We start from the raw sequence: 23437 nt of genomic DNA, 5'->3' as shown, positions 1-23437 counted from the left end.
GCAGAGTGATTTGTACTGAGCTCAGAGGTCACAGTGTAAACTGCAGCTGAGCCCTGCATTGTCTCTGCACTGAGAGCTCCTGCTCAGGACGCGTTATTGACTGCAGATTACAGTCAGAGCCTGCTGCTTGAGGAGACGTCTGAGCAAGCTGCAGGCGCTCATTTTGGGAATATGAGGAAGAGGAGTAAGACGAGAGAGACGGCACCTTTACAGCGCGGGGTAGAGCACATTAAGGTTCTCTTCTGGTGCCAAACAGTGTTTAGAGTCATATTTGGCCTGATGAAGAGGTGACTTCACCTCACCTTCAGTTAAGCAAGTAAACATAAGCCTCGTTTCCACCAAGTGGTTCAGTCCAGTTCATCTCTGTATGGCACGCATTTTGTTGCATTTCATTGAATGATCCTGGGGCACATCCTCAAGTAGCCGAGACAAGCCTTTTTGAGACCCTTCTGTAGTGGTGCCAAACTAAACCAATCCAATCCCAGAAAGTGGAGCTCTAACACTGCAGATCATTGATTGGTTGAAAGAATCGTCATCGTCTTCTCTCAAAGTGCTTTGTAGCAAAGAGGACAAATTGCTGGATGTTGCCTATCATTGCTCCTTGTTTACTGTGTTGCATTTTTCTTCTTTGTTGGATTTATTAGCATGATACTCTGTGTCGTGCTGCTATTTGTATCTGACACAGCTATCAGCATCCAGCTTGGCAGCCTTCTACCACAAGGGGGCACAGAAGGCTGTGGAAACCAAGGGGCAACATCCGGTAAGTAAAAATGAAGCGTATGTGGAAGTGCTAAAAGTCACTGTTTAATGAGAATCCGATTGAGGCTGGCTGCAGAAAGAGGGAAAGTCACGTACACACCATGCCATAAAAAACAGACTTTTACAGCATTAAAAACATATTTACAGCCTGATTCAAAAAACAGCTTGGGTCTAAAACGTTGATTTCACTATTGGCAAACACTGTACGGTGAGTGAATTTTTGTCTAACTCTGCGGTTTAGAAGTTATTAGGATCATTTGGTTTGCCAATCACAGTTTCAGGAACAGACGGGTGTCGTCGCAGAGGCTTTGTCCATATTTTATACAGTCTATGGTGGAAACGCAAACAGGACCAGGCTTTACTGTTTCAACCTGTACCAAGCTGTACTGATCTAAACCGGAATAGTTGGTGGGAACAGGGCTTAAAATAGGACCTTGTGGTACAATTATTTAACTTATTAAAACAATAATTCCATAAATGTAAACACAATTTCCATGTTGTGTAGTGTCTGGTTGTTTTCTCCACTGCAGCATGTAAGACTTTATGTCCAATCCCTTTAAATTAAGATGAGTATAAACTAAGATTACTGACTGTGATTCAAGCTAAAAGCATGAGTGCAATGGGAACCTTACATTGAACAAAAAACTTCTTTAACTTCCATAAAAAGGTTTGATAGCCACACTAACACAGAACAGCTTCTGTGCTTGAAGAACCAGGAAGTGTATTAACTATTATTTTCTATAAAGTCTAATGAACAGGTGGTTATGGCAGATTGGAATCCTGACAGGGTGAGCAGGACCCCAGTAAAAGTTGATTACAACCTGGCTTCAGGTAACAGAAAAGAGCAGGTTGTCACAAAAGAAAGTATCTGGATACTTGTGAGTTGAACATTAAACATAATATTGACATTGATGTAGAAGTCAAAGCATGAAATTTTTTCCCTTTGTTTTAAGTTTCTGCCCAGTGTCCATGGGCCAGCTGTGTGGTCTGTTCAGCAACACTTTGCTGTTGAGGAAATAACACTAATGTTGGTACAGGGTTCTGACCAGTCAGGATCCAGTGTTTCGCACCATGGGTTTTAAGGATGTGCAGTTTGTCTTTACACCCATTCATGTGAATTTACCCTAAAAAAAATGTGCTCTCCAGTTTCTTGGCAAAAATGTTCTTAAATTCTCAAACTGATAACAGCCTGAAGATAATCTGCTATGTAAAAGAGGTATGAGGAGGATCTTTTTTAATTAGATGTCCTCGCCACCCTCTGGACCAGGGTCACACACTGTTGTTAATTTCTTTGAGCCATGTGTGTGTTTGTTTTGGAGTTAAATGGAGACTGGATTGAAACCAATTTTCTTCGTTCAAGACAACTTTTTACTTGATACAACACGCCGAGGTAAGGTAATTATCAGTACAGTTACACAGCGATACAGTGTGAAACGTGACATCAACAACGTTGTAGCAGCCGGCTATATGTAGTGCTATCGGCAGCCCAGTGCTGTGATGTATCTGTCGGCTAACGTGGCAACAAGTAAACACTGTCAGTTTGTATCTAGTTTTTTAGCCGTCTATATTTAGCTCAGCTGACCTCCCGGGGCTTTAAGACATGTCCATAACGTGTAACGAAACATTAGTCAAGATCACTTTCAAACTCCTCACAGCCCCTTTAAATGATTATGTTGAGGCCTTATTGTTCCAGCCTCTGGGTTTATGTAGAGAGCTGCAGCGGCCTGTCAGGGGTTTTTCCTCATCCAGGTTACCTCCTGGAGCTTGATGATTGGCTGAAATTTTCATGAAGACCAAATCCTGCTCACACACTGAAACAAACCAAACTGTGTTAAATATAGAAACCAGAGTGGCCTGATTCACTGAGCAGCATCAGAGTGCTCCTCTGCTCTCCTGGGACACCTGTTTGTTCAGGTAGTGAAGGAGAGAGTGAAATCCTCCTCAGCCCACTCATGGCTGTCCTAATCTCACTGTGTCACTGTGGGGCAGAGATTTGTTGAGTGAATTAGTGTGTGTACATCCTGTTTGTTGTTCTTTGAGCCGTGGTGACAGGAGTAGTGACTGAGAGATCAGAGGCACGGTCTGTTTGCTCAGAGCTTTGAGACTGGTTTGTGTTTTCAAAAGATGAATCTGATCATGAATTCACTGCATCAATTTAGCAACAACATATTTTTGTTTTAACTGATAAGTTTACATTTTAACATCTGCTTATTGTTTTCAGTAACAAGGCAAATAAAGATTATAATGGGGCCTCATAGCACGTTGTTTAAACAAAGCTAAAACAGTCCCCATGGAACAACTACATTACCCATAATGCACTTGATAGTTCAATAACTTTAATGTCAGAAAGAATGTAAGTTTTTTGTGAGAGAATGTAAATTTCTAGTAACAAGGTTGAAAAACTCTTTTCTCCTTTTCTCTTCCATTGTTGAGAAAGGAACAGAAAAAAGTAAAGCTTTGAACTTTGTTGTCAGATTAGTTGCGTCTGATAATATATGACAAGCAGCTCTGGGCAGTCCAGACAGATGGGGAGCAGGCGAACAGAGGGCTTGTTGAAGATAAAAGAAAGATGGGTTTGGGTAGATATAAATCACACTTGAAGCACGCAATGAATAATGGGATTATCATCTGCTGTTGGCTGTTCAGGTTTAAATTCAACCCTGAATTTGTTTTTTATGTTGAAGTGACATGTGGGCCAGCTCTTTCCACATGTGGAGAATAAGCCCTTTTTTTTTTTGCCATTTTCATACAAAAGGACAGTTTTCATGACAGAAAGCTTTAAGCCAAATTTAAACAAATTGTCTGGGATTTGCTGGATTACCAGATACAAACAGGGTGGATCAGAGAGCCTCTGGATATACCTGGTTTTGTGTAAAGAATCTATGGGTGACCTTTGATTGAATTGGTACATTTAATCAATACAGATCACCTCTAAATGTCCTTTTCCTGTTCTTTGAACTTATTTGTGCTCATATTGTCCATTTTTGTCAACTTATTAAAACTCTAGGACATCACTCCTCCATGTCAGGAATCCAGAAAAAACAAAGAGGTGGATGACCCAGCTGCAGATGCACAAAAAATGTTTGATTTAACAAAAATCAGAATCCTAAATCAAGTCAAAACCAAAAGCACTTTAAAACTCACTTGAAACCAAGAAACACGAGGAAACATGCAACAGCAGACTGGATATATAATGAACTGACATAGAACTCATAAAACACAAGCTGCGTCTCAATTCAGGGTCTGTAGCCCTCGCAGCCTGGGTAGACCACAAAGACCAAACTAAATTGAGATGGTCTGGTCTTTGAAGCATTTTCTGTTTGTTACAATCAACGTCACACAGCGTCCCCCTCACTTGTCAGCCTTACATTACTTTACAAACACATAAACCAAAACCTTACATTTACAACAGAATGTGTTTCACTACTATTTTTAATATCTTACTTCATTATTATTTTCTTTATTGTTAGAGTATAGAACCACAATGTAAATGTAAGAGGTAAGCAACACTTATTTAAATGTACTGTTTGATTCCCTCTAAATTAATTTAATAAATGAATAAATCAACAAATAAATAAGTAAATAAAAACCCATCAGTTGAGTTTTTTTCAGAAAATTTAAATTTATGAGCATAGAGTTATAAGATTTATGAAGAAGAACTGTTTTTGCAACTGAAGTAAAGTGGGAGAATGGACGGGGTGCGCGGGGCAGACAGATGCACCCCAACCTGTCTGCTGCAGTTATTAAGCAGCATCTTCCCACCATATTGGCAGGGATTATGGTCATTTTTTTTAATACCGACTCCAATAGCTCCTCTGTAATGGTATGGGTGGAATGGTGACAATAGTCATAGAGGTCCATCAAAAGAAAGTCCAACAGGGCTGTCCAAGAAAGAGTGGATTATCTGCGAGGACACAAAGACGACTTTGCTACAAGTCTGGATGTAAATAACAAGAGGTTTAAGTGTTGGTTTAAGTGCCAGTTACTGCAAGTTTATATAGTTTTTTGTTAGTTTTCAACCCTGACTAAATTTGAAAAACATGCTCGTATTTAGTCGCGTCTCTTTTAGTAAGAGTTTTATTTCTCGCAGACATTCAAATGGACACAGAAGATAAGAGTCATCCAGCTCAACCCCTTTGGTTTGTTCTCAGATTTTTCTGTTACCTCCACCACTCTCTAAGCTGTGTGTCTCACATTCTTGAGGCTTTTTGTGTTTCCAGGAAGAGAGAGACTGTATGCAAACTTGCCGATTTAAAAGGGTAATAGTGTCTGTGTCAAATTACTTAAAAAGAGTCCAAACAACATATTTTTCCACAGTAAAACAAAATCTTCTTTAATGTTTCAGAAATACAATCACACAGTTGTTGCTAGAAATTCTTAACTACTGGATAAGTCAGGACTCCTTCTAGGGTTCGGATGTGTCAATCATCTTTGGCGACCACACCCAATGAATCTTGGGATAGGTAAGGCCAGAATGGAGTCACCAAATCTGTCCTTTGGGGCACCCGAAAAAGAGGCCACATTCTTCAGCAGCATTTTGGAGGACCCTTTGAAATAGGACAGCCTTCAACGCACCACTGTGACGTAATCGGTCTTTGAACTCAGCCTTGTAGACTGCAGCCCCTGAATTGGGAAACAGCGCATCGAAAGGCAGTGGGACAATTAAACACAGGTGTGGAACAAGACACAGGTGAAACACATGAGGAGCAATTATTAAGAGGATAAACACAATTTATAACACACGTTAACTTTTTGTTTTCCTGATGAAACAGAAAAGGCCTGTGAACTTCTAAACTTCTACAGCAAACCAATTTCTCCAAGTAGTTTTAATACTGTAATATTACTATGGGAGTTGGCTGTTCACAGGAGAACAGTCCATTTGAGGAACAAACCACTGTAATGCAATCCGAGAATCCTCTGGTACTCAGCTAACCATGATTTAACTTCAACTTCAATGTTTGGCTGCAAACAAACGCTTGCAAATGACATCAACTAACAATCTGTTCTTTGACATTGTGTCTCAGCATCATTATCATTCTTGCTTCTCACGTTGCTGTGAGAGAGTAAACAAAGCACAGAACATCAAGTCTTAGCTGGAAGCATGAAGAAACCTCTGGTGTTAAAAAGTGAAGCCGATGCAAATTAACTGCAGTTCCTCCGGTGTCCACTTGAAGCTGCTTCTCAAGTACACTGTCATAAAAGATGTGACTTTTAACTAGGGGTGTGTTTGTTTTGGAACAAGTTTTCTTTGTTCAGTAACTTTTTGCCAAATACAAAGCGACAAGGTAAGACATTTATCAGTGCAGTTATGTACTGCTGTTTGAAATGTGACAACAAGCAAGCGTTTTAAGTTTGTACTGTACGTCAGTAGCCGGCTATATGTAGTGTTATCGGCAGCTTGGTGCTACTCTCGTGCACTCAAAACAAGTGATTTGTGACACTGTGTCGTGTGGAAGAAAAAGGCAAAAACATGTTTTACTGCACTCTTAGCTGGGAAACATTCATAGCCAGTCCAGATCCAACCCTTACAGCAGTTTACCTCTTAACCCTTTAACAGCCCCAGCTTTACAAAGACCTCTTTAGGATCAGGAACAGGTCAGGGACAGTGAGCCACACAGCCGTGACTTCTGACCTCTTTGACTTCTAGGAAAGGCTGGATTTATGAGCAGTTCATGACAGAAGTAAAAGGTCGACTGTGTGAGGAGTCCAGTGTGCCCACTGCTGCTGTTTCAGTCCTCACACAGCCTGGTCTGAGGCCTCCTAAACACATGCAGTCAAATTTAGACCGGCTCAGACTGACCACAGACACACCACCAGACCTTCACATCACAGTTTACCCCTTTTGACTTTTCCTCTGCTGGTTTTTCCTTCTTCACTCACCATCTTTGAGTCCTCAGTTGGACCTGCTGTCTCTATGTTTATCTCCCTGTCTCTACATTTCTCTCTCTACCCATCATGCTCAGGGGTGTCAGACTGGAGCTGATTTATGAAGTGTTTGCACAGGGTTAGTGCTCATCGTTCTGGAGGAAATTAAATGTTCAAGTTACAGCACGGGATTCATGAGGGCTGAAATACTCATGTGATTCTGGGAAGGCCTGTTCCAATAAAGTTTGTTTGGACTGAGGAGGTTCATGCAGTTTATCTGTGGATTTATTCAATTACCTTCTATATGAAAACTGCACACTCTGTCCCTGTCTGTGGATGACCTGTCTGCTGTTTGCCCACAGTTAATTCACATCATGATACCCCCACATTCATGAGGTGAATCAGCTGGTGTTGCTCTTTGTCTGCTGTAGAAACAAATGATGAAGGACAGACGCTCGCTCTGCGTCATGGATCTAATCCTCTAAAGCCTGATATCAACTCTAATGTTTCAGCTGCAGGAAGGGGCGTTAATGTAAACTCTGCTGCTCAGTTTTGTGCATTTATTGGACAAACAGCCTGCATGAAATTTGAACACATACAATGTTTTAGCTCTGGACTGTACGTGTGAACGTATCAAGCTAACTACTTTCCTGTTCCAATTCACATCACAACGTTTTTTTGTTTTTTTTCACAACTAAAAACCTAAATGTTTTCAAAAGTTTACAAAATTTCAGCCAACAGGAGAGCTTGTCTCAAAGAGTGGGCTCTGGAGAAGACAGCTGGTCTCATTGGGTCTTTTTGGACTGATCTGTTGTTCTGGTGAACCCTACCGGGTAACCCTACATCACCTGTTTTGCCATAATCAATTTCAAAGGGGCTGTGAGGAGTTTCTAAGTGATCTTAAAAAATTCTCCCATTTAGATAAATGTTTGATCCTAATGCACACTAAAGTTAGATTATCTGCAGCAATAGTACAGGTTACAGATGATTTTGGAAAACTTTTTCTTAGCTTCCTGATTGGGTCAAGCAGGACCCGATTTATTTAAAGCATGTCTAGGTCTCACGCTCACTGACTAAATTTAGTAGTAGTAGTAGTGAGAAGAGAGATCTGTGTTTTTCTCTGCTGAAAACGATTTCTGTGATTAATTTTGTAGTGATGGTGGACACTGGAGCCTAACTGTCAAACAGAAAAAGGATGGAGGGGGGCAGAAGCAAGATAAACGGGAGAGATAGAGCATGAGCTAAAGGCTAACACAGGAGCTAAACTGTTTGTGCTAATGTTGATTCCAACCCACAGTCAGCAGTTATTCTGCAGTGGTCTGTTCAAACTTGAGAGTCTATGAAGAGTAGCCAATAGCACTACATTTAGCCAGGTGCTACAACATTTGCTTGATGTCACGTTTAAATCCGTGTCACAAAGTAACTGTACTGATAAATACCTTACCTCAGCGCGTTGTATCCAGTAAAAATTTGTCTTGAATAAAAAAGAAAAAAATTTCTGTCCATTTAATTCCAAAACAAAAACACACCCCACTGAATGAAAATTTATGACAGTGTGTGTGACAGTCCAGGTCAGAAAGTTCAGAGGCAGTCCAAGTAAAAGAGATCCTCCTCATAGCATCCTAAAAAGTACATAGTAAACAAACCATCCACAGATCCAAGGGACACACCTCATCTGTCCCAAACAGAACCATACAAAGACTGTGAACGAACTTGTGTTAAAATTGTCAGAAAACAGCCAAAAAAAACTTTTTTAAAGCAGCGTAATATCGTCTGTGCACTGTTAACGTATAAGTTCGACTGGCACGAGTCTTTACACTGACTCATTTGGCATAACGTTTGACATCCTTTGTTATCTTGGCTATTACAGATGAGCTAATAAAGCTAAGCTCCAGTTAACACAAGTTTACCTAGAGCCCTTTGGACAACAAAGAACAAAAACTAGAACGTAACAGGCCAATGAACTCCCAACAAGCAAAGAGACACAATGAAGAAGCTAGGGAGCTAACGGTAGGCTAACTTTAGCTAACGTTAGAGATACTTTTCTTTTCTTCGCTAAGATGTGGCTTACACCTCATTGTCCAGTCTCAAAGGATACCTTGTGTTGGAGTAGCATGTACGCCATGAACACTATGTGACCATTTTAAACTTAAACTCTCTGTAAAATGTAATAAAACGGAATGAAAACTGACTTTGCACAATGCATTTCAATGGACTTCTGGACAGAGAATGTCTGAGTGTATGGGAAGGGCTCTATGCACTGTGATTGGCTCATTGTTTTGAGGGCGGGACTTATCCTTTGGTAATTACAGTTAAAATTTCTCACTGTTACATTTTTTTTTTGTTCCAGAAAGGAAATGCGAAAGCTCGCCAATGGAGGCTGTCAGATGCTGTAACTTTGCTGTAGCACCTCCTGCTCTGTCCCCCTCCCTCTTCCTCCACCTCCTCCTCTGCCTGTGCGGCACGGTGCTCAGTGGCCCGTATCAGGCTCCTGATTATGGGCCATGAACATGATGAGATCACCTATTAGGGTGACTCTTCTCGTCATTGCCTCCACCTTCTCATGCTCTCAGGCGCAGAGGGCACAGGCGGAGTGTGTGCTTGATAGGATTGTGAAAGATGGCAGTGACGGTCTGACTCTTCTGACATTTTCTGTGGCTTGGATTCATTAACTCTGTCTTATGTGCTGCCATGTTGTGTCAGTTTGTGTCAGCCTACAGTCTGTCATTACCCAAAGACACAGGCAAGAAAATATGTAGACTCATATGCTTTTCTGCTCCACTGACAGTGTTTACAGCAAGCAAAGGCCTGTAAAAACTTTATACAGTCATACTCCCGGACTCACAAAGAGCTTAATTTAGTTTCATCCCTACTCTTTGGTTCCAAAGTATTACAGGAAGTTTTTTAAAATATGTTTATGCTTTTTATGAATGATTTCTTTTAGCAAAACATGTGGGGTGATTTACCTCTGGGGTAATACAGCAGAGTGTGTCATCACTGGATATTACGACAGAAAGTCAGTCACACCTCAGCGTGTGCTGTGTCTGCTGGGTGTGGAGAAACAGATGGCTCTGGAGACAGCGCTGCATGTTTTATTAATGAAGCTCACTGCCCAGTTATAGCATTAGAAGAAAAGTGGTTGCATAATGCATAGACATCCTGACAAAGCTACATTTTTAATGACTGGACGGCATTTCTACTACAGTCCTACAACAGTAACACAAGGGAAGAGGAAAAAAGCTGAAAAACAAGAACGTAATAAGTCGCACCATGTTGGATATTCACAATGGAAACAGGTATAAACTCAGGTGTTGACCTGTGTGTGTGTGTGGGGGTGTTCATGTGTTTATGGAGACTTGCCTAAACGTGACAGGTGTCCAGATTATTTTTGTCCAGCTGAGCCTTGAGTCAAAATGTCAGAGTCTATTTCTGTACTATAGGAATAAAAATGCCAAACAAAAAGATACCTTTACACTCTTTACACTTTCAATGTAAAAAAAAATACAAAACAAAACATAAGAGTGTAAAAAAACCCACACACACAACAATAAAAGGTCAGAGTGAGTGTTTGGTGTAAACGAAATGCTTCTAACCAAACCAAACACAGAGGACGGCTGGGTGTTACTGGTGTTTTTTTCCTGTTCCTCAACTTCTGCTTCCAATCTGATCTTGAAAACAAATAGTGCTTTGAACCTTTCACATATTACTGATTTCTTTGTTTCCTCTTAATTTAAAAGTTTATTCAAAGGGAGTCTTTATGTTTCCATTCTTTTGATCTGCTCTGTTTCCCCTGGAAGAGTAATTCACGTCTGTTTTTAAAGAGATCTTGACCAACTTATCTTGTTGTTTCAGGATAAAAATGACCAAAGCCTATCCTAAGACTCAGGTCCATGACTCAAAGGTTTCAACAAAAGAAGCTTTTTATTAGAGTTGAAACACAAGATGGTGTTTTAAAAGAAAATCACAGATCAAATGAAAAAAAGTAATGTTACAAAGTCGCAGCGACACGAGAGAAAACCAGGCAGGGGAAGTAACAATAAAAAAAATCCTGTAATCAACTGGCTTCCAGGAGTAGCTTAACAAAAAAAAATCAACAAAACAAGACAAAGACCTCTGGAAACTTAGAAGACAAGACAGACACATACAGGATAAAGAGAGACACAGACTGCATACACAAGGTGGAAACAATCAGTCACTCCACAATTGTTTCATCAAAGATCATCCACCAATTTAGACAGATCAATTTATCACAACATTGTGACATAACAAAGTCTTTTCTTACATCATAACGGGTTATAATCAGTTGTTTTATCTTGAGATTAAGGGTGAGCACATCAAGCTAAAACAATCACACGCTGTTGTCAGTTGAAAAGAGTATAATTAGTCACTTATAAAAAGTAGTAATTTTACTGTTGTAGACCCACAGTGGAGGTCTTGGGTCGAGTCTTACACTGTGTTTCAACTAAAGAGTCCAGGAGCCTTTAAGGACATGGTCACTCAGGCAAACTGTACCGTGCTTAAGTGCGCTTCAACCCTTAAGCCCAGTTCCTTTGGCCAGTGTGACCTCAAGTGTGCCGTGCTTCAGCACGGTACACTTCATGCACAAGCACAAGCATGTGCACACAGACAGTGTGTATCGTCATGTCGAAGGGACGTGTGATCGTCATGACTGCTCCTTTTGACAATCATTTTGAACAATAGTGGGGTGTTGGAAGACTGTGGCTTACCAGAACAACTTACTATTAGTCAAAAAGTCTCTGAAGTTGTAGCAGTGCTCTTTACGTCTCATCGCGCTGACTCCGATGAGGTCTCGCTTCGTCTAAACAGATGCTTCACGATGACATAGGTGGGCCATGGGTGTGTATGACACCTGCTGAAGTCTGGTTCATATTGGGGTAATGTAATGTTGGTCGTACTCTCCAGCAGGGAAACAGCGCTGTGAGGGGGCAATCGTGCTTGAGCACATCACGGTTTGGTTCCTGTTAAAGTTCCTGTTAAAACATTGCCCAGTTTCTCTGCTTTTCGTCTGTGGGACTGAAGGCCTAAGTAAATAATACAAAACAGCATGATTAGGTATGGAGAAAAACATACAGGTAAAAGACAACCAGACAGGTAGAGGGCAGTAAGACAATAACTAAGGCCATTCAGCAAAAATTATAACCAAATGAATTCACTACCTTGAACTAAATATAGAACCTGTTTCCACTAAAGAAACACAGCTTAAGATGTTGTGCAGAGATTTTTGATAGCAGGACCTGTAGCTTAATGGCTCCGGCTAGAATAATATAATGCTCTACAACCTGGATCTAAAAAAACACAGCTGACAGATGTGATCTGGTAGAACTGTGTAGTTTGTTAGTATTTATATCTAGTAAATGGATATAAAGCTGTGTGTTGGGTGTTTGTATGCTGGTAAAACTGACATATAACCACTCAACCAGAGCTATGAGTAACAAGCATTAACCTGCAAGTAGGCCTGATGGTTGGTGGTGTTAGCTCTGCTAATGTTAGCCACATTATTAGCAAACAGATGTGCCATTGTTTTTGTGTTCTCTGTAATCTTTTGTTCAGAAATGTGCCACTCAGGGCTCCAAAAGTATCTTTATCATAACATGGACGGGCAACGTTTTTTGATATTGAGGATGACTGATTGTTCTAAATTTCCTGCAGCAGGAAGGTTTGATTAAAAAGAAAAGATTGTCACCTACTCTGAGAACTTGAGGCCAGTGAGACATACTTCTGAGATCCTTAAAGTCCACTCATGACATCAGCTCGAAAACATTCTGCCAGAACATTTCTCATCTCAGGCTTAACTGGATCAATCCCAGAGCATTACACAACCAGTCTGGACAACAAGCCTGGCCCAAGATTACTCCTGTCATCATTGGGAATGAGCGTGAAATTGACAGAGACCTACTTTCGCTCAAATGGTCCGTAACACACTCAGGCTCTTTTTCTGAAATCTCTTACAGTCCAAATGAACATGGGAAGTTTTTTTTTCCCTCTCTTTCACTCAGCAGCTAAGTGCCTCTGTCACTGCTGCCAAGTTTCTCTCAAACTTTCGAGCCTGTAAACGCCTGTAACATGTGCAGCAGCAGGACGCTGATCATTATGCAATTAAAACAAACAGGCTGTTCATGCACACACACATGGCACTGTGTAGGTTTTGTGTTCTATAGCTCTGTAAGCTGCACGTACAGCTAAGACTGTGACGAAATAAATTCTTCTAATTCAGGAAATACAGTCAGGTCATTTAGTTTTTATCAGCAGGAGCAGAAACAGACTCGGTAGTATATGTTGCTGTGACCAAGAAGTCTTTCATTTTGCTTTGCATGTAAAAGGCAAACTGTGTGAAAATATGCAGTGTGCCTGGTTTCTGCAGCTCTAATTATATCCCTATCTGCAGCTCCTGTAGGAGAGGTTAAAGTGTGTAAGGCCAGCTGGTCAAGTTGCACTCAGATGGTGTGCAACGCTTGTGCTATTTTTGCATACAAGCCCCTGGAGCAGAAGCATTCATTCCATTTGTTTATTGGAATAATCATCAACTGTGTACACAGTTATACCAGGGAGCATCCATCAACAAACCCCACTCATGTGTTTTAAACCATATAAACTATGAAAAAAATGCCATTTTTCAGATGCAATTAGTGCCAAAGTCTTCATTGCTGTCAGTTACTATCTATCTCACTAACCAAGATAATGCTTAATGCCATGCAGTTGTCTGCACCTGTATGCTTAGCTGTGAGGCGGTGGCTTATCTTAAATTACCTCAAGCCCTGTTTCCACCAAGTGGTATCAGTACAGTTTGGTACAGGCTGGATCAGTAAAGCCTGACCCTCTTTGTGTTTCTACAGCCAGTTACGCCCTTGGCCATGTGTGAGCTGGATGCTGATAGCCATGTCAGCTACATAACAGCGTGACGCCAAAGCAGTGTGACACAGTGTACCGCACTTATAAACCCAACAAAGAAGAAAAACACAACGCAGTAAACAAAGAGTAAGACATCCAAACATGAAAACGGTTATTTTCACAAAGTCTACTGGAGATTTAGACATGGCAGAGTTAAGTACCGCTGTTGCACAGGAAGTGACAATCCCTTCGACTAATCAACAGACTGCAGTGTTTCTAGCTCCACCTCTTGAGGTTGGATTGGTGTGTCTGGTTCCCCAACAGAAGGGTACCCAAAAGTGGGAGGGCACAGGGGGAACTGTCCCAGTTTTAATCACGGGACAACGCACAGAATGCGTACCGAAATGAACCGCTCGGTGGACGGGGTTTTTAATCCCCTGATCTTTTGTTACTGTCTGTGCCTAAGATCTAACTGAGATGGTAAAAAGATCAGGTTTGAATTTGCTCCTTTTACTCAGAATGAGTCAGAAACTGCTGAAGACACGACAGCCTTTAGCATTCTGTTCTGTCATGTCCTGAAATCTTTTTGAAGATGCCACATATCATGCTGAATGATTCAATGAAATAAGTAGCTATAGATATGCTCTAATACTCTTTTATTTACAAAATTGTACATAACCTAATTTCATATTTAATTCCCTTTGACAATAAAAGCAGATAACTGTTTTGTCTCAGAGTGTTTTCAAAGGGTAATACACTTTTCAAAAGTGCAGTGGTGTCCCTGCCATCAAGGTGAGGAGTATGAGCTCAACTATGATATGCCAAGAGGAACAAAAAGCCTTATTTTTTATGTTTATTTACTTCATTTTTGGTAAATGAGCTTGTGCTTCCACTGAGCTTTCTCAGTATTTCTGAGCACTCAGAGTGTTATTCACTGCTAGGCAAATTCACTCATTCATTTGGCAGAGACTACTACAATAGGGGACCATTAGTATTAGTTCATTTCATTCACAGACAGGGAGAACAACAGCAGGAGCGACGTTGGGGTTCAGTGTCTTGCCCGAGGTCGTTTCACATATGACTGCAGAACTGGAATTGAACCCATGACCTCTCACCTAAGAGACGACCGACTCTACCACTGAGTTACAGCTGCCATTTTTCATTGTCCTCCTAACATCATGGCTTCATGGCGAAGGCTTTTTTTAAATGGCTAATTGTAGATTTTGCAGACAAACTAGCCCCAGGAACAATTATTTACATAAAGAGTAACATATCTACATAGTACAGAAAGTATATACTTTACTAATATACAGAAAGCATGTATTTATTTTTGTGCAAGTGTCACAGGTAAAGACTTTATCTCCCCTATGTAAACAGTGTTTGTGTCTGATGTTATGGTTTATTGGTATGAACATGAAGAAAGATGAGAAACATTTTGGACATTTCCACTTTGCGTCTTTCCTGTAACCCTCCAATTCCTGATTCTTTTCCAAAACATATACATTTCTGGTATTTACGCAGCATACTTTAATTCAGTTGTCCTTTATTTTTTCTTTGTATTAAAACCAATATAATGTTACGCTTAAATTAATGAGATCATTATCTAACACACTGACAGCGGTGTTGAGTAGCAGATGACGATAAAGGAGTCAAATATAAACTTACTAAAGAAGGGGAGAGGGAGTAAAACAGAAAAAAAGGATACCCCATAAAACTGAAAGGTTAAAGAGCAAAGGTATAACAACAAAACATTAAAAAAAGAACAAGAAAACAAAAATAAGACAAATATATAACAATTTTAAGATGTGCAACAAAAAACTTAGAGGAAAGGGTTGTGAAGTGGTGATGGAAGTGATAAGTGTGGCAAAAATGTAAGCATAATGGCAAAGACTACATAAGAAAAGGAAACAAAAAAGACAAGTAAATAAATAAACAACAACAACAAAAAGAGAAACATCAAAGATAACAATAACAGTAATGACAAACTTTTGATAATGCCTCAATATATTGATAGTGATAACGATAATCACATTATTATTGTTGATAACAGCAATATTAGAAATAATAGCTAAAACAATAATGATGGCTAACAATCAAATGATATAATAACAGTACTTCTTCTGCTACAACTAATATCAACAACAATAACAACAATATTAACTGGAAAAGCACTCAGGGAGCACAGACCTCCAACAAGCATATTGTGATTGTCACCAACACTTTAGTCCTACTTTAATGTTATACTCCCTTTCAGCTGACTGTCTGCTACAATTTGGTGTTAGCTGCAGGTTTGTACAATAATTTGTTTCCTGACAGTGTTGGAAATTATCATGACCCAGAAAAAATTCCATATCCAGGATCTTGGTATCCAGAATATTGCTAGGATCTGGATTGTACTTTAACATCCATCAGAAATTATGGTGACCTTGTCTTGTATTGTTTTGCAAAGCAATCTGACCATCAATGGTGGAGTTATATAAACATATGTTGAAAACAGCCCTATCTAACAATGATAAAGAATCCTTTAAAAACGTTCTAGATCCAGACAATGATCCAGATTACCTCCAAAATTTAATCACTATTTTCTTATCCCATTTTGAAGATTTCCTGAAAATTTCATCAGGATCTGTTTGTTACTTTTTGAGTTATGCTGTTCACAGACAAATAAACTCCCCCCAAAATCATAACCTCCTTGGTGGAGGTAATAATAATAATGATAATAATAATAATAATAATAATAATAATAATAATAAAAATAATAATAATAATAATAATAATAATAATAATAATAATAATAATAACATATATTCAAATAAAAAGTGCAGCACTACCAAAAATAAGAATAGTACTTCAAAAAATAAAAGATAAATAATAATAATAATAATAATTTAAAAAATTAATTAATCAAACACAAAAAACTATTTGCGAGCCATACAAAACTGCTTTTAAGGATGGGATAAAAGGAATATGTTTATGCATTTTTAAACCTTTTCTCTCCATGCAGAATAACACTTCAGTTCCAAGTCAGATGCAAAGGCATTTAAAATATCCTCAGGTAACTTTGGATTGTCCCGGTGGCATTATCACTAACAGTGATGAAACTTTTCTGGCACAAATTCCAACACGAGCAGCTCAGAAATTTAAGGCAGATCCTCCCATGCAGCTGTCTGAGAATTTTAGGGTCTTGTAGGATGAGACATGTCTGGGAGCATCTGTGGAGGCTGCTGACAATAAAAGAAAAGTAGAACTGAGAAATAAGGGGGGAGTTTTTAATTGCTTTGTAAATAAATACATAAAAGTGCTGTTTTCTCCATCACTACTCTGTATTTTTATTTATTTGTCACCGGGTAGAAATTCTCCTGATCTGAGCAGTAAAAGCCTCACTTCAGTCTAACCCCACCTTTAAAAGCCTCCCATTGTGTCTGTTTTTCGCTCGCAGGCGGCCTGAGTGAGGATCCCTCCCATCTGGGAACCGGTGGGCATGTGACATCACCCCCTCCACCAGCTCCATCCCTCCCTCCTCACTTTCAGGACACCCACCAATCAGCTCCCAGGGAGAGACCGTCACGTGACAATCCCCCCAGTCTTGGTTACCATGGCAGCGAGCACTGGTCCAGGCAGCATCTTGCTGTGGTGAGAAGAGAGGGGGAGAAGGCGGGAGGAGAGGCAGAGGGAGAGAGACCGGGGAGAAAATAGAAAGAGAAGAAATCAGAGGAGGAGGAGGAATACCTTCTGGAGTGCCGGGTTGTGCCTGTCTTCCCTCAGAACAGTGAGTACTTCACCTTCACTCCCCTCTTTAATCCTCTGAATGAATGGAGATCTGATGCAGTCCATTGTCATCTGTTTTATAATGTGATACAGCAGATGCTTTTGGAGATTTCTGGGATGACATCATGTGTATTCTCTTTGTTATGTTGGTAATGAGTGCACCCTGCCTCACCTTAGGTAGACAGCTCTTTGTGTGCACGCTTCCTCTGATCCTCTGAATGCTTATTGACAAACCTCAGAGGCGTGGTGGGAACCAAGCTGCTCACACACACACACATTAATAGCTGTTTGGTGATGTGCTGAAACTCTGTGATTGGGCAGTGTGACGTGTCCTCTTAACTCCAGGTCTCAGTCCTCTTGCCTGTCGTCTTTCCTCTGCCTCTCACTGTCACGCGAGCAGACCCGGTTGACATCCTGCGTCCCCCTGTGGTTTCTTTAATTAGCTAATCAGTTCGCTTCATTTGGGGCAGCTTGTTCTGATTTGAGAGCTCATGTGTAATAAGCTTGTGGGGGTGCAGACAGCCATCTTTCCTCTCCTCTCACAGTCAAAATGTTGCTGTTTTTAATTAGCGCAGGTCTGAACCTCATGTATGAGGGTTGCATTACATGTGGGAGATGATGCAATGTTCATATTTACAGTTACATAAGACAGAGCGACATTTTAAGTGTCCTCACAACCTGAATCGCAGGAATGATTGTTCGTCTTCCAACTCAGTGAATGTGTCTCCAAAAATAAAGTGAGGAAACTCTTGTTTTGGGAGCTATTATGCTGTCACACAGGTTTGCAGGAGGAAGTGAGAGGTTACGTGTTTTCATAATACCTGAGTCTGGAGCCAAGCTAATAATTATCCACGGCAGAATGTTTTATAAGCTTCAGAAGACATGTAACAACTGTAAACAAACAGCCAAAATGAAAACAGTGCACTGCAGAACAAATCCTGTCAAACCTATCCATCATAATTTAGAAGATGCCCGACTCAAAGCGTCCACTGATCGCTTGATAAAGGCTGTATTCACACATGCACCTCACCTCCCAAATTTTTTCCCAAACTCTTAAGGAGAGCTGCAGGTGTGAACACAAACAGCTGAGTTTTTCACCTGCCACCTCTCAAGTACAGTTTCCCTAAGGAGCTGGAGTGAGCTGGCTGACATCATGGCTGAGCTTGAAAATTTGAAGGTTAAAAGGGCAGAGAGGACAATATGTAAATGACATACCTGGAGCTATCTTTGTGCTGCTAATAACATCCCACAATGACCTTTTTATGTCATATCCTGCTTCATGAGACACAGCCCTCCACCAGTCTGTGAGGGAAAAACTTCACACTGTTGTGTGAGTGAGAAACTTTGGGACAGCCTGTCCTGAAGAATTTATTAAGTGTTCATATGTAGAATGAATTGCAGTTTCACCTCCACCAGTTTGTGTAAGTTACAGCTCAGAGCTAGTATCTCTTTATGAAAGAAGTGGCATGAAACATGCTGGAAGCTACAAACTTCACTAAGCAAGACTTAAGGGGTTTGCACGACAACGGTTTTAAGATGAAACCAAAAGTATTGTTGCGTTTCGGCCTCACGTCAACACAGAAACAGAGTTTTAGCTGACCTTTAACGCAAACTTTCAAAACAGCCTCCACAGTGGATTTTTCTGAAACGCTGCAGCCACCATTGCCATATAAACAGCAAGATGGAGTTTGCTGTGGAAACACTGACATCACGATCTGCTACCGTTGTTACGATCGTCGCGGTCTACCGTGTCGTGCTTGTGCTGCTGAATCTGCTGAATCTGCTGAATCTGCTGACTGTCTTTCAACAAAATGTGCATCTGTTACTCCACGTCTGCACTTGAGCCGCGTTTCCACCAAGCAGACTGGTTCGGTTCATTTCAGTACGGCGCGCATTTTGTGGCGTTTCTACTGACTTATCCCGGGACTGATCCTAAAATAGCCGAGACGAGCCGTCCCACATTTTGGGACCCTTTTGTATGGGTGTCAGACTGAACCCATCTTCCATCTATGCTCTTTGTTTACTGCGTCGCGTTTTTCTTCTTTGTTGAATTTATTAGTGGGGTAAACTGTGTCGCTGCTACGGCGTCACGCTATTGTTTAAAAGATGCGGCTTTTGGCATCTGGCTTACACGCCGCCTACCACGAGAGGGCACAGTTTGCTGTGGAAACGCTAACGGGATCAGGCTTAACTGTACCAAACTGTGCCAAACCGTACTGAACCAAACCAGACTGCTTTGTGGAAACGCGGTTTTAGTATTCACCAAAACACCAGATAATCGTCCCAACTCTGCTTTGGTGAAGATCTACCTAAAGCCATTTTTGGGATGAGACAGTTATAGCGCCATCTACAGGCCTGGCATGCTGACTACAGCATTTCAGTCCCTCAGAGTTTCTGTATAAACGTTTTTCACTGCATTTTTGCATTTTGGGGTGAAACGTTATTGTGAGGGGAAACATTACTTTTGTCTGTGTACCACATCATGGGGGAAGAGGGGGGTTAGATATGGGCTATTCTCGTGGCTTGGAGTCTGTGTAGGAGGAACTGGGTCTTGGGAAGGAGGTAAAGGTTGTAAATCTTACTTTTTAAAGCTTTAAATCTTTTTTAAACAGGAAGAAACCCTGAGAGGGAGATGTTTCTGATTGTAGATGCTTTGATTTAAGACTTCCCTCTATCCAGGATATGTTGACCTGTGTTGATGAATGTGCTGCTGCTTTTTGTGTCAGGACTCTCTTGAAAGAGATTTCTATTCTCAGTGAAGCTTTTCCTGGTTAAGTTTATGAAAAAAACAAACACACACAGGCAGAAAGATGTTTGTTTTAAGGCTTTTTAAATCACTGGAATGAACTCTGTTGAAGGAACAACAAAAAAGTTGTCTCACTCATCCTTCCACGTGTCTTTGTTGAAGCTGAGGTTTACGCAGCGTGTTTGACAGAGATTACAAATACCTGTGCGTTCGTGTGTGTGGTTGTGCTACCTTAAACCAGCCACACCTGCATATCTGTCCACTGACAGGAGGAGACAGTAGGAATGTGTCTGCCTTTCTTAAATCTCACAGCGAGAGACTCAGAGAGCTGATAGCAGCAGAAGGGCTCCTCCCTCCTGATCAAGCAAAGCCATGTGGTTGAAAACAAAACATAAGCCTATTACTGATTAAAGAAGATGACATTTTCTCATAAAGCCCCATTTTGAGATTGCACGGTGTATTTGTTGTGATTCAGTTGTTAGTTTTGGCATACATGGGCTGCACTGACTTTGGCATTTGAGTGGGTTTTGGAACAAAGCTGGCATTTCATTGGCATTTCCTTTGAATTAACCAAGAACGTTTCTGCAGGATGATGATTACAGCTTCGTAAAGGACCTGTGGATTTGCAGCGCGGATTGCTCAGCTGTTTACATTTACAATATGCCATTGTGGCACGAGCATAAGTCTTGGATTGTGTCGTGATTGAGACAGAACAAAGCAGTGTATCAGGGAGGCATATTTCTGTCTGTGGGAAGCAGCCAGAGACTCTCCATACTGTTTTCCATGTGATGCCTGCCATTTGAAAGTGATTGTTTGAAAGTTATAATTTTCCCAAGTTGTAATCTAGAGTGGTTTTTCCAGTAAGGCAAACTTCAGCCCCTCTGAAGCCACGGCGCAATCCACGTCCGTGCTTTTGTTGGAAAATAAACAAATGGGTTTAGGAATTCAATGGGAATTATAGGCTATTCTTCATGATTTCATGCAGTGGGAAAGACACAGCAGACAGACACAACAAAATGATTGTGAGGGATGTCACGCAACGTGATACTAGGCTCAACCCTGATTTTAGTGCTGCCTATCTGTGCTATACAGAGGTCATATAAAACCGCGGGAGGTGCGGACTGAATTACACTGATAACTGAGCTAATCAGCAAATAATGCAGCCTCAGGGCTTCAGACAGTAGCTGTGATTCAATCCTAATGTGAACTGAGATAATTTTGGGATACAGGAATTGACTTGTTTGTCATTGATCATTGTCATGCTCAGTCAATGCTGATAGTCACTCATTTAGCTGATCATTAAGCTTACTTTAGGAACATCAGTATTTTTCACTAACCATTTCTAATCTCTCCTGTTAAGTCAGTTTAATATTTGAAAGATTAAGAAAGTTATCGAAAAATACTCTAGAACAAATGTGAGTTTTACACAATTTCTTTAAAATGCCCATGGTGTAAAAATCCCTCCCGCCACTCGCTGCTGTGTGAAGCAGTTTTAATGTTTCTGACACCATGTGAAGGCAGCAGTAGTGCTGCGTCACCCTGGAAGAGACCAATCGGATTAAACTGAGTTAAAACACGCAGGACCACTCGAATGAACCGTAGGGGGGATTTTACCTTCTGTTTTCACATAAATCCAGATTAATTTTCACAGAACTCATTGTAATCTTAATACAAGTAAAGGTTCTCGGTCATATTTATTTTCCAGGGGGGAATTCCTGATGTTGAAACGCTTGTCGTGTTTTCGTACCGTGTTGTTATTTTTAGACGTGCCTGCCCCCCCTTCTCCTGGTCACAATGGTCGCTCCCGATCCCTCTCTGTCAGTTTCAAGTTGCGCCTTCTCCTCTGCGGTGTGGCTCCGTGCTCTGGACTGAACAAGCATTACCCACTTTAATTATTCATCCTAACTGTGGATTTTACCTTCAAATCTGGATCTACCCACGAACATGGATTTATTGACGGATTATGTACTTGGATTATAGAGACAATCGATGAAAAGGTAAGGACGGACGCTGCTCTCGGTCGCTTGACAAACACGGTGCATTTTTTACGTTACCCTGGATCCACGGGCTGCACCTCTGCACACGTTTGGGAATGTCACAGTCAGTGGTTTTAATAGAGCAGCTAACGATTTAACGACATGATGCTGTAATAAATCAGATATTTTATCTGCCCGGCACATGCACTGTGCTGTAATGGTGCATCAGTGGTCATCTGGCAGGCTCGCTTTATTACACAGTACAGCTCAGTCACAGATGGGTAAGGACAGCCTGTGGAATGTGGACACATTCATTCCTCGTTAGTCAAATTAAAATATCCCTGTCTTCATTATATTATCAGATGTGAGAGCACATTACAGTGTGTCTTTATTTCGTGGATGAATCCAAGGTTTATTGTCATTTATTGACAAGGACATGCTAACATCTCTGCCTTCATCACAATGACAAGTTGAAATCGTGATTTCACATGATAGTATAATACTTTTACAACTTAATTTTAATATTATCTAAATATAACTGCAAAACTTTTTTAAATGTTCACGATTTCTCTGGAAGGTGTCAAAATATCGTCACCAAATAGTTATTTGAAGGTTGTTGTCTTTGCAAGGAATGAATTGTGGTTTTCAAATAATCATTTAATGATAAATATATATATATATATATATATATATATATATATATATATATATATATATATATATATATATATAAAAATGAATGGATCAATTGTCTTTTATCTAATCTTAAAACTATATTACTCTTACCAGAACCTGGTTGTAATGTGATTTAACCTACAGGCAATGCTTGTAGGATGTTCTAAAAATGTTATTTTTGTAATTAAATGAAATTGAAAAATTCTATAATAACATGAAATTATTCCAACTTACATAAGCAAGTATCAGTGCCAGTTGCCATAAACAGTTACAGTGCTGTGAGATTCAAAACTGGAGGAAAACACAGACTTTTCCAGGACAAAGGAGTTCTGAGTGGATTTTTTCCCAAAAAATTCATTAAAAAAAATGAAATAAATTGAAAAATCAGGAAAAAAAAAATCAGTTACATCCTTGAAGCTATTTCAAGAGAACTCACTAAACTTATTTGAAAAACAAAACAAAACAGAGACTGGAAGATATCACAAGTTTAAGTGCATAACATTTTTCCAAAGCAAACTCCAAAGCCAACTCCAAAAGAACTTAAATATGGATAAAATCACAAAAGGCTCCCCGTATGAAGCATATATTTTTTTAATTGTGACTTAAATTCTACAATTAGCTGAGCCACAACGTTTAACTGCAATGTTAATTTATTTATACTGTGTTTGGAACCAAGCTTTTTTCTGCAAAGGCAATGCAGCAACTTTTCCAGTTAAAGAAACAGCGTGACCTTGATAGTCTCTCTGTCTCTGTTTTTAGTATTTATGAAAAGAAGCGACTGTAGCAGTTTGTTTTGTCA

The 23437-nt window shown here is 40.3% G+C and overlaps 1 protein-coding gene across 16 annotated transcripts in view; it reads left to right on the top strand.

The window, feature by feature from the left end:
- mical3a (microtubule associated monooxygenase, calponin and LIM domain containing 3a) overlaps positions 1-23437 on the top strand; it is a 193901-nt gene that overhangs the window by 32273 nt on the left and 138191 nt on the right. For 15 of the 16 annotated variants that reach the window (XM_074677102.1, XM_074677101.1, XM_074677098.1 and 12 more), the window contains exon 2: positions 16913-17242. The gene's annotated coding sequence lies outside the window, so the exon portion shown is untranslated. Of the gene's footprint in view, positions 1-16912; positions 17243-21807; positions 21985-23437 lie in introns of those variants that run through there. The other variant, XM_074677087.1, reaches the window with a different exon arrangement.

Source organism: Halichoeres trimaculatus, unplaced genomic scaffold (genome assembly GCF_033239565.1).
Source record: "Halichoeres trimaculatus isolate MK-OKI-2021-1 unplaced genomic scaffold, fHalTri1.1 fHalTri1_scaffold_10, whole genome shotgun sequence".
Classification (NCBI taxonomy): domain Eukaryota; kingdom Metazoa; phylum Chordata; class Actinopteri; order Labriformes; family Labridae; genus Halichoeres; species Halichoeres trimaculatus.
The sequence above is the reverse complement of the archived record's forward strand: the minus strand, read 5'-3'. Positions and strand labels throughout refer to the sequence as shown.